General features: G+C 36.6%; 1 long non-coding RNA gene across 1 annotated transcript; it reads right to left on the bottom strand.

The window, feature by feature from the left end:
- Positions 1–5,224: 5,224 nt before the first annotated feature.
- Positions 5,225–7,316, bottom strand: LOC141644007 (uncharacterized). Its single transcript, XR_012543827.1, has 2 exons — positions 6,932–7,316; positions 5,225–5,609 (listed from the first exon to the last, which is right to left on the bottom strand). It is a non-coding gene; the product is annotated as an uncharacterized LOC141644007 (long non-coding RNA).
- Positions 7,317–16,763: the final 9,447 nt, after the last annotated feature.

The raw sequence follows: 16,763 nt of genomic DNA, 5'->3' as shown, positions 1-16,763 counted from the left end.
AAAGTTTTGATCTTTATCACTCCTACCATGTTTAGTGTTATTGTTATATTTGCTTAGTTTATTAGTTTAGTTTACCTTAAAGTTTCAATCTTTATTGTTTCATTATGTTTAATGTTGTTATTAGAATAGTTTTTAATGTGTGTTGTGTAAGATAAATATGATTAGTGAGTAATTTGTTCACTAGGGTTCGATTAGACCCCCAACATGAGTAATTTACCTAATTAGTTCCACTTGAATTAGTTGTTGAGGGGAAATTAGTGGGGTTTGCCAAAGGGGTTAGCTTGTTATTCTTCTAATTAGGAGCTTGGTTGATTGTTATCCTTGTCCACCAATGAGAGTTGGTTAGGTTTATAGTCATTCACCTTTTTAGAGTACTTGTCTATTTGGGTTGAATCCGGGAGGGGGAGCTCATTGAGGACGCCTTTGAGAACCGGTTTGACCTTCACCTTAGGAAAAAGGGTTTGGAAGGCCGGGAATTTATCGTATGCTTAGTGACTCCTAGCAATAATCGACTACCTTGGGATGACGCGCATTCTCGGGTCTTAGAGTATTGTATAGGAGAGTCAGAGTCACGAACCCGGGAGGGAGGTGAGTCGGTGGTACTAGTGTCCTATTACGAGCCCGGGAGAGAGTTAATAGACGAATTAAAGACGTTTTCCCTTACTTAATTGCCCTAAAATGACTAATTGGCAGAACTAATATGGTGATTATGTATGTTGGTGGTGTAATCAAATTCTAGGTCTTTCTTTATTGCTTAAACCAATTTACATTACTTGTTTACTTAATTTAATAGTCTTAATTTAATTTATTTTTAGTTTAGCAATTAGTTTAATATTAATCATATTCTTGATTCGCGTAGCTAATCTATAATTTGAGACAAGCTAGTACTCAATTTTTGATCTTCTTGTAGTTCGATCTCGACTACCCTACTACATTAGTTAGTTAAGTTGAGTTATTTGTTTGATTGGCGGAGGGCGACAAATCCCACTATCAATAACCTTACGAAAGTCAGACTGAGAAAATGTTCAAATTAGAACACTCATATATATATATATATATATATATATATATATATATATGATCCTTTAGTTCAATTGATTCGACACGTTTGTTAACGTAGAAATAACGATACAAATTCTATCCGAAAGAATAAGACTCGTATGGGTGTAGCGGAAACCAACGAACTGAACAGTCAGTTGAACTGTTTGATGTCAGATTCTGGAATAGTAACAATGATTTTAAACAGTAACAATGAAAGAACAAACAAGATCCGAACATGCTACGTACGCCCTGATCTGATTTGTTAGGATATTTGGCAAACTAGACCTATAATTTGTCAATGGGGTTGATTGAACTCAAGACCTATTGAGAAACAATCTAGTTAGGCTCGAAACGCGTAGAAAACTACCTGAAACTTGGTATGTAAACTACACACTTAAATTAGAGAGAAAACACAAGAGAGTTTTTCATATTATTCTGAATCATTCTTAATCATAAACAAAGAGAATAACCAGGCCTTATATAGTCTAGTCACATGCCTAAAATCACTGAAATGAGCATCTAAAAGGTCTAAATAATTGCCACACTTATTAGACATTAAATCCTCGGAAATCGCGTTCGACGAATATTTCTAATTTCCGTCGAAACGAACCAAAACGTAAACAATTGAAACTCACCCAAACACCCTACCCCAAACCATGCACCCTTCATCCTCCATGGGTCTCCTCTTCATCTTTCATTTCCTCAATTCTCATTCTCTCTCTTCCTTTCACCAAACACCAAATTCATCTAAAAAAAAAATCCTCCTTACAATCCCTAAATCCTTCATAAATCCTTCATTCCTCCACCAATTTGCATAAAAATTATATATTTAGAATCCTCTTTTCATTCTTCATCTACTAGTAAGCTTTATTTTCATTTCCCCCAATTTTTGTTTAAGACACTTTTTTTTAGGGTTTCGAATTTAAGCTTAATAATTGTGTTTTTGTTGTTCTTATAGGTGAAGAATTTGAAGATGAGTTAGGTGACTCATATGTTGTTGAAGATGAAGAGTAATTTTGGGTTTTAGAAGCTTTCTCAAGTTATTACTTGTCTCTTTGCTAGCTTAAGGTAACTATTCCGAGTTACTCGACGAATTAATGTCACATTAGTAGTTGTATTTGTTGTTTGTTGTTGTTTGTTGTCGTTTGTTGTTGTTGTTGTTGTTGTTTGTTGTTGTTTGAGATGATCTTGTTGATAAATGAATGAATGGAGTAAGATGAGTATGCTTATGTTTAATTTATGTTACCCATTTGTATATTATTGTTTGGAACAAATTTGGATGAGGAATTATGTGTTGTGACAAGTTCGTGTTTTGGCTGGAACGCGTCAGTACCGGACCGAGACGGTTTCCAATGTTTCCAAAAATATGACAAATTGAACGGCATCGAAAAATTAGGTGGTTTAGCCACTTGAATCACTCAATTCGGAGTCCGTATGAGTAAATGGCGTCGTTTTATCGATTAAAATTTATAGAAAAGTTTACCCTTGTGTGAGACGGTTATTTATGCTATTTTATTATGCGAGAATTTTTTGGAATTAGTTATTTTGTAAGTTGGAATATATTTTCTTATGTTGATAGTCTTTCACATGATAGAAATTGGAAATGGCATGAGAATGATATTGTGATGAATTTTGTGATTTGGGCCAAAGTAGGCCAAGACTCTGAGCTGGGCCAGATTGACCGAACGAGTTTGGTCAAACTAGGTTTAAACCGGCCAGCCTCGATTTGACCGATGACCCGTCGCGGGACTCGGGTCGAGGGTTTGTCTTTGAGGTGAGATTGGTTGTTATTGGATGTTTTATGTTATGCCTTGATATTTGTAATTATCATTTCACATGTTGGTTGTTGGATGCTTTGGATGCCTTATGCTTGAGTCTTGTTGCCTCTTTGCCATTTTAGCTTGTTCTCATGGATTATGGTATTGTTGGTTAGCTGGAATTTGGATTATTATTGATATTGGAGATATTGTTGGATTGTCAGCTGAATATGCTCTTGCGTAGCCTTTCATATGCTAGGGTGTGTATGATCATTTTTGTGTGCAAGTTTGGACTCTTTGCCCCTCTTATGGTTAAGTGGGTGTCCTACTTGTCTTGTGTGGTGTTGGTATCTTAGACCATCGTCATAGATAGGCCATTATAGTCTTTGACGAGTGTATGTTCACAGCTTAATAGCCTTTGTGTCTTAGCTTGGTGGATTTATATCCAAGTTAGGGCATGACCTCCTGACGTACTCGTAGAAGTATGTGGTCAGCTTAAGTACTAGCCAACCCTTTGGTGGACTCCTTAGGGGTACTCATGTGGTGTTATCATGGGTCTTGGATGCGGTAGTTTCCGCATGTCGCTAGGTCTGCGCAGGTTTAGGACTAGGGTGTTTACCTTACCTCGTGGTATAGACTCGAGTTACGGAGTGACTATTGACTGTCCTAAGAACTTATGCCTGTCTCTAGATATATTGTCCTTTCTTGTTTGATGATTCTATGAATCATAGAAGGTGAGATGCAAGCCGGCTATGGTTGATAGAGTTTGGATTCCAGGATGTTATGTGATTCACATGATAGTGTAGTATGAGTCGGTCTATTATTCACATGCTAGGACTATGTGTTGTTTTATTGTTGTTCACATGATAAGCACAATTGTCTAGCATCTATATGCTAAGGCTATGTGTTATTCATATTCATATTCTTATGTTTACATGTTATATTAATTATGACATTTCGTGGCTGGGAGAACTCGGAGTTACTCCCACCGATCGTGGCTTTCGTATTTGTATAAAATGCGATTGACAGGTAGGTGATGCATATATGGGGTACATGGACGAGCTAGCGAGCAAAGTAACCTTGGGACCTAGATTGGCTTTATTTTATTGTGACCCTTTAAACACTTTTTATGTCATATACTTTTTAAGGACATATGTCTCCCTTTTTCATATTTGGGTTGTATAACTTTGTTTCGCGACTTTAGCGATGTTTTATTTATGAGATTTACTTTAGACCTTGCATGTTTGACACCTTCCCATTTGGATATTTTTATAACAGGTTCAGGTTTTTAAAAATTACAGGTTTTCACCCAAATGAACCTATTACAAACATATCCATGCAGTTTTTATCTAGAATTATGTGTTTACTTTTCCGCAATGAATGAGGGTGTCACACAATCAACATTATAAAAGTTTGTATTTTCAATGTTGTTGGATCATGTTGATTTATGTGTCAGACATGGTGAACTACTACGGTTATGCGATAACTGTGTGCGATAATTATATAAGATATAGTTGTTAGTGCTAATATACGATATAAGCACTTGTGTTATTCAAATTGTTTGAATGACATTAAAACTTTACCAATTAAAGATTAATGAGTTTTTTTTAATTGATAAAATATGAGATATTTTGTCAAAGGTTGCCACTCAGGTAGACAATAAAATTATTTTATTTTCGTTTACAAGATACGACCTGACAACCAGGGGGCTTGTAGTTCAGAGATATAATAATATTGTCTATTGTATATGATACGGGGGTGAAGAAAAGTTAACTAATCTTATACTTCTAGTCTGGACAACCCAGAGGGTATGACATTTATTAATTTTCTGTCACTAGAGTGGATAAACTCAACTACACTGATAGGTACGCCTGGCAACCAGGGGACTATGTAGTGTATAGCCTGAAATGATTTTATAAGATAAAATCGGATGAATTTTAATTATGATGAGAAGCGACCTGACAACCAGGGGGCTCATGCATGTTTAAAAATTCTTATATATCATTATGAGGAAATCCATATCATGATGATGTATGATTATGTTCTTTTTTGGATTGTTTTTTTTCGGACTAAGATTTCTCAAAGAAGGCTAGTGGGAGTACAGTCATTTTCCTAGTGCTATATGAGGATGACATATTGGTAATAGAAAATGGTGTGCTAGCCATGCAAGAGACAAAGATTTCGCTATCTGAATAGTTCTCCATAAAGGTTATGGGAGAAGCGGCTTATATTCTTGGAATAAGAATCTATGGAGATAGATTCAGGAAGCTGCTTGGGCACTCCCAATCTTTGTACACTGAACTGTGATGTTGTACAAGGCTTGATGTGGCTTACTCGCTAGGAGTAGCGAGTAGGCATCAGGCAACCCCGGTGAGGAATATTGAAAAGTGGTGAAAACCATCCTTGAGTACTTGAGAAGGACTAAGTGTAACACCCCTGATTTTCGGCTAAATTAAAACTAACTTTTACATATAAAACGTGCCGAAATACAGAGATATTATAATTAATATACAAAGTCTCTTATTACAAATCCTCTTAAAAATAAAATAATACAAAGTGTAAACAAACTTTTAAAAACTTTAAATAAAATCTTCACTGGATTATCTTCACTGGGCATTTAAAATGCCGGCTCGCCACTGCGGGTTATGAGCCAAACTATAATCTTCACTGGGCATTTAAAATGCCGGCTCGCCACTGCGGGTTATGAGCCAAACTTTAATCTTCACTGGGCATTTAAAATGCCGGCTCGCCACTGCGGGTTATGAGCCAAACTTTAATCTTCACTGGGCATTTTAAAATGCCGGCTCGCCACTGCGGGTTGTGAGCCAAACTATAATTCTCCAATCTTATGACTTTAAATTTTAGCGGATACACTAAATAAATACTAAACTCCAAAACAAAGTTGAGTTGTTAAATTACAAGGAAAATAGTATTTACTTCAAAAATAAAATGATAGGAATAGATACTGAAATCAGTAACAACTTTATATTTACCAAACTCTCAAATTCCCACCCACATAACATGTTAATTTGGCGACAATTACATGTCTTATGCTAGACCAACAGTAGACGGATCATAAGAGTGGCTAGTAGTATACCCATGTTCATCTTTCATAGTTCAGCAACATTGGTTGCTCTACTATGGGCTCTAAAACCTCAGTGACTATAAATTATACCGCAACCAAGAAATGGACATCTAAGAAATGCCAACTGTAGCACTGACACTGATTCAAAAACAGAAGTTTTTATATGAATAGCAGGAAAAGGCGAAGGATAGACATATAATACGGCCCAATTCCACCGCTGACTCTCCAAGGCGCCCAACCTCAAATGATGGATAGTCTCAGTCATAGGAGAGAACTCCTAAAAATAGAAAATGATCTTTCATTTGGTCTATCTTTGTATGGTTGTACAAGTTCAGCATTAACAAAGGCCATAACATGAGTTTGGCCAAGCTGCACTTCAGATGAATCATCTTTGCTACACATGAACAACGTACAAGAAACTTGTCTCCGGGATAGCAATTCATTAAACTACATTCATCATGTCAGAAGCTACCCAGGCCAGTAATACTATAATAAAATTCATATATATACTACTATTATGTAATTCACCCATATCTCAAGTGTCATTCACAGAGTTTCAATTACGTACACTAACCATGATTCCGGTTCACGCTAATCCATATTTTATTCACAATCAGGACACAATTCCACAATATAATAGACACTCTCATCCCAGTAATTACTCCGTCTCACTCATTACTCCGTCTCACTCATTACTCTGTCTCACAATATAGTACTCCAAAGTAACCATGTACTGTATTCTCATCATCGATCCTAAGCTAAGGACAAGGGGTGAGTAAACTGGCGGATAAGACCGCGAAATAATATTTCCATCTCAATTTATCATCAACTTATTCGTATTAGCTAACTCATTCATAACCCATCTCACTAATAAAAGAAAATAAACTTATATAGAATATTAGCTGTCAATATAAAGTAAGAATCATTAGTAGTCCAACTCAATAAAATTCAACATACAAAAACTAGTAATAGATTAATAACAGCTAGCATGTTATTCACAAAACCTCAAACAATAATAATAATATTAGGATCGGTAGAATCGTGTTACCTTAAATTAGAAAACTTGACCAACAAATTAGAAACAGAGCAATAGGAATGGCAAACACGGATCCTTATGATGGATATTGAATGGTCATGTTGATCATGATGGTGTATGATCCAAATAATATGTAAGAGAAAAGATGGCAGACAAAGACAAGCTTACAAATTGTGAAATAACAAGAGATAAAGAATTGAGTTTGGCAGCGGAAGATGACACCATAATATTAATGTATAAAATAAAACAAAGGGTTCAATCCTATTAAATAAGTGAACAAACAAGAAAGTTTCGGGAACTTTTATTTTATTTTTGTTTTTCCTTAAAACCCAACATATAATATGTGAGTATAAATATATAAATCAATTATAAAAGAAAAGTTAAAATATTTGGGATATTACACTAAGGACCAATTCCTCATTTTTTGGAGATGGTGAGCTAAAAGTGTTTAGCGGTACTGATGCAAGTTTTGCATTGGATAAAGATGATAGCAAGTCTATCTCTGGTTATGCTTTCACCTTAAAGGGTGAGCAGTGAGTTGGAAGAGTTCCATAAAAGCTAAAGTAGCTGACTCAGTAACTGAAGTAAAGTACTTAGTTGTATGTGATGCTGTTAAGGAAACTGTTTGGATAAGAAAGTTCTTAATTGAACTTGGTGTTGTTCCTTCAGTGGAGGAATGAGTTCCTCTATTGTGTGTCAATAAGGATTTATTGCACATGCTAAAGAGCCAAGGGTCTACCAACTATCTAAACATGCTCTTCGGAAATTTCATCTGATTAGAGAAATGTTTGAACATGGAGATGTTCAAATTCATCAGGTGTAAGGGAAAGAAACGATGCAGATCCTTTCACTAAGGCGCTTAGATCAAATGAGTTTGACAAGCACGAGTGGAATATGGGATCAAGGTTCATGACCGATTGCCTCTAGGTCAAGTGGGAGATTGTTGGAACTATGCCCCAGAGCAATCGTTATGAAACGTTTTGAACGAATTTCATATAGTGTAATTATTAATGGAGATTAATAATTAGATGGCATTTTTCTTATTATCTTATTAAGATATTAATACGATGATGAGTCCTTGATTAAACTGGTATACTTGACATCATAATGGAGATTATGATAATGAGAGTCGAGTATTATAGAGTTTAGTCTAAAAGTGTTCTTGGTCGTTGGATCATCAGAACGGGACTATGATAATCCGGATAGACCAATATATTGATAACGGTACTCATAAGATGAGTATTAATGGATCTCATTCATTAAGTTATAATATAAATAATGCATATGGATATATGATTATTGAACGTGACCAACAGTGAGATTTCCCAAATGGTTATTATTACCTATGCACTGTCAATGTGGAAATTCTCTTAAGGAGTAATTGTAAATTTTATCCTTTGACCTGAGATCATCATTGTAGTTAATAGACTACTTATTGTACTTAGATACCGGACACCTAGTGTGTAAAAATGCTAGTTGAATGGTCATTGGGTATAATTAAGTATCTATGTAATTAGTGGTGAGTCAAGATGGAATCCGTCAGCTCAAGGTAATGAGTTTGAACTCTATGTTGTCATTAATCTTATTGGTCATATCAAAACCTTGGCCAGGGTAGACGAATGATTTAAGAAAGGAGTTTCTTAAAGTCATTCCCGACCAATAATGATTGACATGTAACATAATGATCGTCTAGTGGGGTTTGACAGTCAAACCATACCCTAAGATGATCCAGAGTTGGAAGGACGGAGGGAAATAATTACAATATCTTTTACCAGGTTCAAGTACAGTGAAGTACAGTGAATATTGGTATTCATGCTATCCGGCCGTCGGGGAGTATTGTTAGACGCCAACCTCGATTAATAGTTTATGAGATTAATTATTACCGGTTTAGCGATGAACCTATGTGGTCACACACTTACGGTCGATATTTAATGTTTACGGTTATTTAATTTATTATGAGATAATTAATTAAATAATCTCGACGACATATTTTTATATTGCTCGCTAACACGAGAATATAGTTAATATCGGAAAGATATTTGTATGACAAACGGTATTCGATGATTGGCTTTAAAGGCCACGTGGATTGTGGATTGGTACGTAGCATGATATGCATGATTGTTGGCAAAATACTACGTGGAAGTGTGGAAGCCATGTATGGTTTCTTAGCCAAGCAAAAGATGACTAATGTCTTTAGTTGTTTTTCCTTGGTGGCTAAGTTTCCATTGGAATTTGCTTATAAATAGCAAGGCCTTCGGGGTTTTAAACATACAATCGGAAAGAGTTCCGATCCCGCATACTCTCATACTTATAAAAGTGAGAAAAGTGTTTTCTCTATATCCGAGGTCGTCTCAAGGGTTGAGAACGTTAGTCTATCTACCGGTGTGGATACACTAGAGACTCCGTATTTTTCGGGGTTGAACCAATTTACTATCTACACATAAAGTATGTGTCCCTTTACGCAGTTTTACAAGTTTTTAAATGCAATAGGTCTCAGGAGGACCGCGTTTCTGTCTTCCGCTGCTACATGTGATGTACCGCGGTCCCTTCAGCGGTTGCTTCAGTACAACCAGGAACGAGTTGCTTTGGGTGGCGCGGGGGTGGTCTATCGGCGGTTTTATTGGGGTCGGGGAGGGGTTGCTGGTGAGTTGGTTGTGGGTATTTTGGTGTTGGATGTTACGGAGTACATTTTATACGGAGTACGCCGACTTGTTTAAACTACTGCTAGTTAATTCTTCTTGTTCATGCACGCATGTTAATTCTTCAATGCTAAAGTATTTGTGAGCTAATTACTGAACTACATTAAACAACTAGTGATGGTGTCTTATTGTACTGGTAAGGTATTATTGTTGAACAAATTTTACCCTTAAGACGGACACTATCCGTTTAAAGTTGTAGATGGATAGTGTCCCTCACTGAAAATGACGGATACCCCACTTGCCCTCTTAGTTGCATTTTGTAAGAAGGTCATTATCCGTCTGCAGCTTTAAAAGAATAGTGTCCGTCTAAAGTGAAACGGATTGTTATTGTTGCGGTTGGCCGTTGGGTAAAACTGTATAATTATAATTTAATTTCCTTGTTTTTTTGTTTCAGGATGAACCAAATAATGAAAAAAAATCGGAAGAACTTATTGATACTGCTCATATATTCAACATCCTCGGTAAATTCTACGATGATCGTCAGACGATAGACGAAATAAAATCAATGGGATTGATACATAAAATCAATATTCGAGTTGGGCATCATCTCCCAAAACGTGGTTGCGGGGAGCAACTGCTTGTATATGACCGATCGGGAAATTTTTGAATGCGTACAAAATCCCTTGTGCCCTCCAAAAGGTCTTATACGGGAACCATAAAATGTCAATGCCCATTTCTTTTGAAATGCGTTAGACAAAGTGACGATAGATGAGAAGTACATGTTATAAACGGGTATCACAACCATTTTCTAGGTAAAAAAAGACGTTCTTTGAATGCACAAACCAAAGAGGCTATTGTGACAATGACCGCAAGTAAAGTCAGTGTTTCTAACATACTGATTGACTTGGGTAATAAGGGTATAAGTGTTACTGCTAAGTAAGTTTACAACGTCCGTGCTATATCGAAAAAGAAGGCGAGACAGTATCGTAGTAGAGCAGAACAGTTGTTGAAATTAGCAGATGATCATGGTTATCGTGTTTTTCGCCAAACAATTCCTATTGTAAGTGAAAAAGGTAAACATGAACTGAATGATGTGTTATTTGCTCATCCGGATTCGCTTAAACTTTTAAAGGCTTATCCCCATGTCTTTATTGCTGATTGTACATATAGCACCAATAAATATAAGATGCCTTTGTTAGAAGTAATTGGAGTGACACCGATTCATAAGAATTTTCTGTTTTCTTTGCATTCCTGCAAAATGAGCAAGAAACGACATATGATTGGGCTTTCAAATGTTTGGCTGAGTTAGTAGATTCAAATGAGCCAATTGTGTTTGTAACTGATAAGGAGGCGACATTAATCAATGCTATTCAAAAGCATTTCTTAAGTGCTAGTCTTTTATTATGTAGACGTCATATAGAAAAAGATGTTGAAGCCTGGGTTAAGAGAAACTATTAGGGTGATGCTATAATTGGTGAAGTTTTTGCAACAGGGAAGTGGACACAAATGGTCAGATCTACAACTGTAGAGGAGTTTAAAGAAAATGAAGAGTTAATGTATAAAACTTACAGTTTTATTCCCGGTTTGGAAAAATATTGTAAGAATACATGGATTGACAAGTATAAGGAGCGATTTGTATTAGCTTGGACAAATAAAGTTCTACACTTTGGGAATGTTACCACCAACAGGTAACACTAGAAGAAAATAAGATTTAATTTTTTTTTGTACCTAAATAAGAGTATTGCTTTATGATTAATTTTTTTTTTTTACAGGGTTGAGAGTGCACATGCAGCACTTAAACGACTTTTACGAACATCTGTTGGTGGTTTCGACACCGTGTTTGAAACGATTCATCAATTAGTCACCCTTCAGATCAGAAAAATAGATGACGATTTACAGACCTCCTTGAGTAAGCAGCTTCATGTTAGTCTTGCTATGACTGCGTATCGTAGGTTAACTTTCAACGTGACACATCATGCAATTACTACTATTGATCGACATTTCAAAAAGGGCAATTGTAATGGATGTGCTATTAAGGTAACACATGGTCTTCCTTGCACATGTGATATTAGTCATCTTGTTAACACAGGTACTTTTATATTCGTTTACATTAGCATATTCGTTATTATGTTTCATTGTTGCAATGTTATTACTTTTATTTATTTAAATAAACGGTCAATGTGCAGATGGGTGTATTGAACTTGATTCAATTCACCCATTTTGGAAGACTCTACGTATAAGGAGCAGGTCAGAAGACGATAACAATGATACGCTCTTGCAAGAACAGAATAGGTTGAGTAAACTTATTGACGTGGTGCTAAGTGGCAATGTTAAAATGATATGAACGGTTTCTGAATTTGTAGAGAACTTGTTACATCCTATTAATATTATTGATCCGAAAGTAAAAAAGACACGAGGGCGACCAAAGAAGACTTCGGTATCAAGGAAACCATCGCACTGGGAATACATCGAGAAGAAATTTCCAGTCTCTAAGTGTAATAAAAGAAAACCAAAGGTAATTATGCTTTTTTTACCTAACTTATTTAGACTTATTCTACAACTTTTAATATTTATTTGATTCTGCAGGTTACTAAAGTCACAAAGAGTACCATAATTTCAAAAGATATTCCTGATTTAAACATACCACAACCTATGAATTCTCCACAGGTAAGCAACGGTTTATTAATAACTATACTATTATTGTATTAATGTAACAATTTTTTATTAATATACAGGTCACAAAATATACGGCCGCCGCTACTAGTTTTTCAGTAGACATGCCGGATTTAAACATACCATATTATATGACATCTCCACAAGTAAGTAGTAGTCTCTTATTAAATGTTTTGTTTTAATTATACTGTTTTGCCAAAAGTAATTGCTAAATTTGACAGGGAGCTGAACATACACCACTTTTTCCGTATAGTGATGAAATTACACATTTCATGGTCCCCTGGATAACCGATTGGGTTAATGTCTCTGGCGATGGGAATTGTGGGTATCGAGCGTTTGCTCAAGAAATTTATGATGATGAAAGTAAGTGGCGGGCAGTAAGACAAGATATGTTGGATGAGTTAAAAAAAAAAATAGGCATATTTATATACAAATACATGGAAGCGAAAACGAGGTGGACCAAATGAACGAGAGGGTTTCATGGTTTAAAAGTGCTGCACCCATAGAATATTGGTTCATGAATGATATGGATTTCATCATAGCTAATTGCTATGATGAGATATTCACATATATGTCATTAACTCAAGCCCAAACAACCTTACCGGTGATGCGAAGAAGTGCAATGTCAAATGGCTCGCAACAAATAATTTCCATCGTTTTATTGAATTCATTTGAACACTTTATATGGGTATGTTCACTTCAATATGTCTCCTTTAATTCAGGTGTGTTATATACATTTTACATGTTTGTTAACTCTGTGGGAAATAATCTGTATACTTCCCTTATACTAGAAGGATTATAACGATTTAATAAAGATGATCAATGGTCATAAAATAAAATACATAAACAAAAGTAAAAGATTCAGAAATAACCTTTGGTCCTAGCAAATATGGCCTAAGAACAATATCAAAATTGATATTCGCCTATCAGTTGCACCCAAGACGATCTGAGATATGCCCTTTGATTATGCAGAAATCAATCTAAAATTTTCTGTAAAATTTAATTGTCTTTGTGTTCTTGTGATGAGAAAGAGGAGGCAAGGTCAAGAAAAAGAATTAGGGTAGAAATAATACTCTACCTTTCTTTTATACTGATCAAACTTGAGTCAATTAGGAAAAGAAAAACTTTCCCTAATTTCGGCCAAGTGAACCGAAATAAGGATTATTTTTCTCCTTATTTTGGTCTTTCCAAAAATATAAAGTGTGTTAAATTGTCATCTAGTGAGGATCGAACCCATGACCTCTTGGTATGTGTACCCTCACTATTACCACTATGACACATTCAACTTGTTGATATTAAATACAACTGATTATATTTAACTACGAATTAACAGATTAATTCGTCCAAACTAACCTTATATATATTTAATTTAAATATAACTTATTATATTTAATTTACGAATTGACAGTTAATTCATCTCAACTTAATATTATTTAATTTTCATTAAATAATTATCTCATCAACACATTGACTAACTTTTTAGTCATTTTGGGCATCAATGTAATTATATTTCTATAACCACATTTCTCAAACACGTCCTATAGGTGTGACCTTTAGGGACCAGTTGATCACCGCCATCTGTATGATAATAACGTCAAACTTTCTAGCAAGTCAATCGTTATTAGGTAAACGTTAATCAACTGATTAAATATACGAAGTATACCCTTGTGAACCTGTAAGAGATTTACAAATGTTATCACACTAATTTGTGGAGGACACAAGCTCCAACAAACTCCCACTTGTCCTCACAAGTGTATGTGCGATAACCGATTCTCATATCCTAAAATTTCTCCCACTCAATGTAAAACAATTTGCAAATCCGAATTCACAAAGGTCGTATTTTACAAGCGATCAGTATCAAGAGTGGTTTTCCCGACTAGAGAGTAACTTAACTGATAAACGAATCAACATTCGAGCATGGCCATGCATTTCAGTTACAACTCCTCGAGTGGCCCTGAGAAATAACTATACCTGATAAAGGTTGGATTTTCCTCAACTCGAATCCTGCAGATGTAAGCACAGTATGAAATGACCCGAAAAAATCTACTTAGCCCCGATTCACGGTGAGACCGTGAGAAAGAAACCAAAGTCACCCAAAAACTGCCTTAATCTCAAGAGACAGTTGATAGTCAAAAGAATCGACTCTAGGAACACAATGGATGTCCTATCCACGACCTGGCACCTAATGTTATTTAAACATTTAGGACTCCATTATGTTGTCACAAAAGTTGTCCTATGAGGTATCGTCATAATCTCGTATCTGTGATCGATCAGTCAACCGTTTGACTTATGGTTTGTTGAACCCACCATCAATCGACTACACAATATAATAGCCGGAGTTATCAGCTCACATTGGCGATTACGGACCAAAACAAATATAATGTAATTCAGTTCACTTTGTGGCGTTCAATGTTGTCAGTACAATCCACATGAAAAACATAATATTATATATAAAACGATGAAGTTATAAATAGTATATGAAAAAGATAATGTATCAAATCCATAATCAAGTACTACAACTTTGGAACATGTTTAATTCCCATGGAATTAACATGCCCTACATGCTTATCATAATTCAACGGTTTGGTGAGAGGATCCGCGATGTTATCATCCGTCGCAATCTTGTCAATCACTATCTCTTCTTGCTCCACGTAATCACGGATCAGGTGAGCCTTCCGAAGTACATGTCTAGATTTGTTGCTAGACTTTGGCTCCTTAGCCTGGAAGATGGCACCTCTATTGTCACAATAGATGGTGATCGGGTCATTCGAACTAGGAACTACCGAAAGCCCTTGTAAGAATTGACGCATCCATATCGCTTCCTTTGCTGCCTCCGAAGCGGCATAGTACTCGGATTCAGTAGTAGAATCTGCTACAACACTCTGTTTGGAACTCTTCCAGCTGACCGCAGCACCATTAAGAGTGAAGACGAACCCGGACTGAGATTTTGAATCATCTCGATCCGTTTGGAAGCTAGCATCTGCGTAACCGGTTGCGCATAGCTTAGTATCGCCTCCATAAGTCAATACCCAATCCTTAGTCCTCCGTAGGTACTTGAGGATATTTTTGACTGCTATCCAGTGTGTTTCACCTGGAGTCTTTTGGTACCGACTCGTCATACTCAATGCATATGCCACGTCTGGACGTGTGCATATCATGGCATACATGATCGATCCTATTGCAGATGCATAAGGAACACGACTCATGCGCTCAATCCCTTCAGGCGTCGTAGGTGACTGAGACTTGCTCAACTGCATCCCAGTCGTCATAGGAAGGTTCCCCTTCTTGAAGTTGGTCATGCTGAACCTCTCAAGAACCTTATCCAAATAAGAATCCTGACTAAGTGATAACGTCCGTCGTGATCTATCTCGGTAGATACGGATTCCCAAAATATGCTCTGCCTCACCCAGATCTTTCATCTGGAAATGGTTCTTCAACCATCCTTTAACCGAAGATAGGAGAGGAATGTCATTCTCAATCAAGAGTATGTCATCAACATACAATATCAAGAATACAATCTTGCTCCCACTCGACTTGATATACAAGCATGGTTCCTCGACCGATCGAGTGAAACCATACTCTTTTATCACTTGGTCGAAATGATGATTCCAACTTCGAGAAGCTTGCTTAAGTCCATAAATGGAACGCTTAAGCTTGCATACTTTCTTAGGATGCTCAGGATCTATGAAACCTTCGGGTTGCACCATGTACAACTCTTCCTCCAAATAACCGTTTAAGAAGGCGGTTTTCACATCCATTTGCCAAATCTCATAATCATGAAATGCGGCAATCGCTAAGATTATCCGAATGGAACGTAGCATGACTCAGGTGTAAAAATCTCATCATAATGCAGTCCTTGCACTTGAGTGAAACCTTTTGCCACAAGTCGTGCCTTATAGATATCTGGCTGCGCGTCTACAGAACGCTTTATTTTATAAAGCCATTTGCACTGTAGAGGTTTTACCTTATTAGGTAAATCAACAAGATCCCATACGTTATTCTCATACATGGAGTCCATCTCGGATAGCATGGCTTCGAGCCATAGCTTTGAGTCGGAACAGGCCATAGCACCTTTATAGGTAGCGGGTTCATTACTCTATAGGAGTAAAACGTCATTCTCCTCGACCATACCAATGTATCTGTCCGGAGGATGAGAGACTCTACCCGACCTCCTAGGTTCCTCTGGAACATTAACCGTATCATCAGTTGGAGGTACAGATTCCTCCATCTGTTCCTCGGTTGTTGGTTCTGGAATCTCCGACAGCTCGAAGGTTCTATTACTCGTCTTGTTCTCGAGAAATTCTTTCTCTAAGAACGTCGCACTAGCCGCAACAAAAACTCGATGTTCGGTAGGCGAATAGAAGTAATGACCAAATGTTCCTTTTGGATAACCTATAAAGTATGTCTTGACCGATCGCGGGCCGAGCTTATCCTCGTGTCTCCACTTGACATAAGCCTCGCAGCCCCAAACCCGAATAAAGGACAAGTTAGGTACTGTTCCCTTCCACATTTCATATGGAGTCTTGTCGATG

The sequence above is a fragment of the Silene latifolia genome, chromosome 2, assembly GCF_048544455.1.
Source record: "Silene latifolia isolate original U9 population chromosome 2, ASM4854445v1, whole genome shotgun sequence".
Taxonomy (NCBI): domain Eukaryota; kingdom Viridiplantae; phylum Streptophyta; class Magnoliopsida; order Caryophyllales; family Caryophyllaceae; genus Silene; species Silene latifolia.
This window is presented reverse-complemented; position numbering and strand designations above follow the sequence as displayed.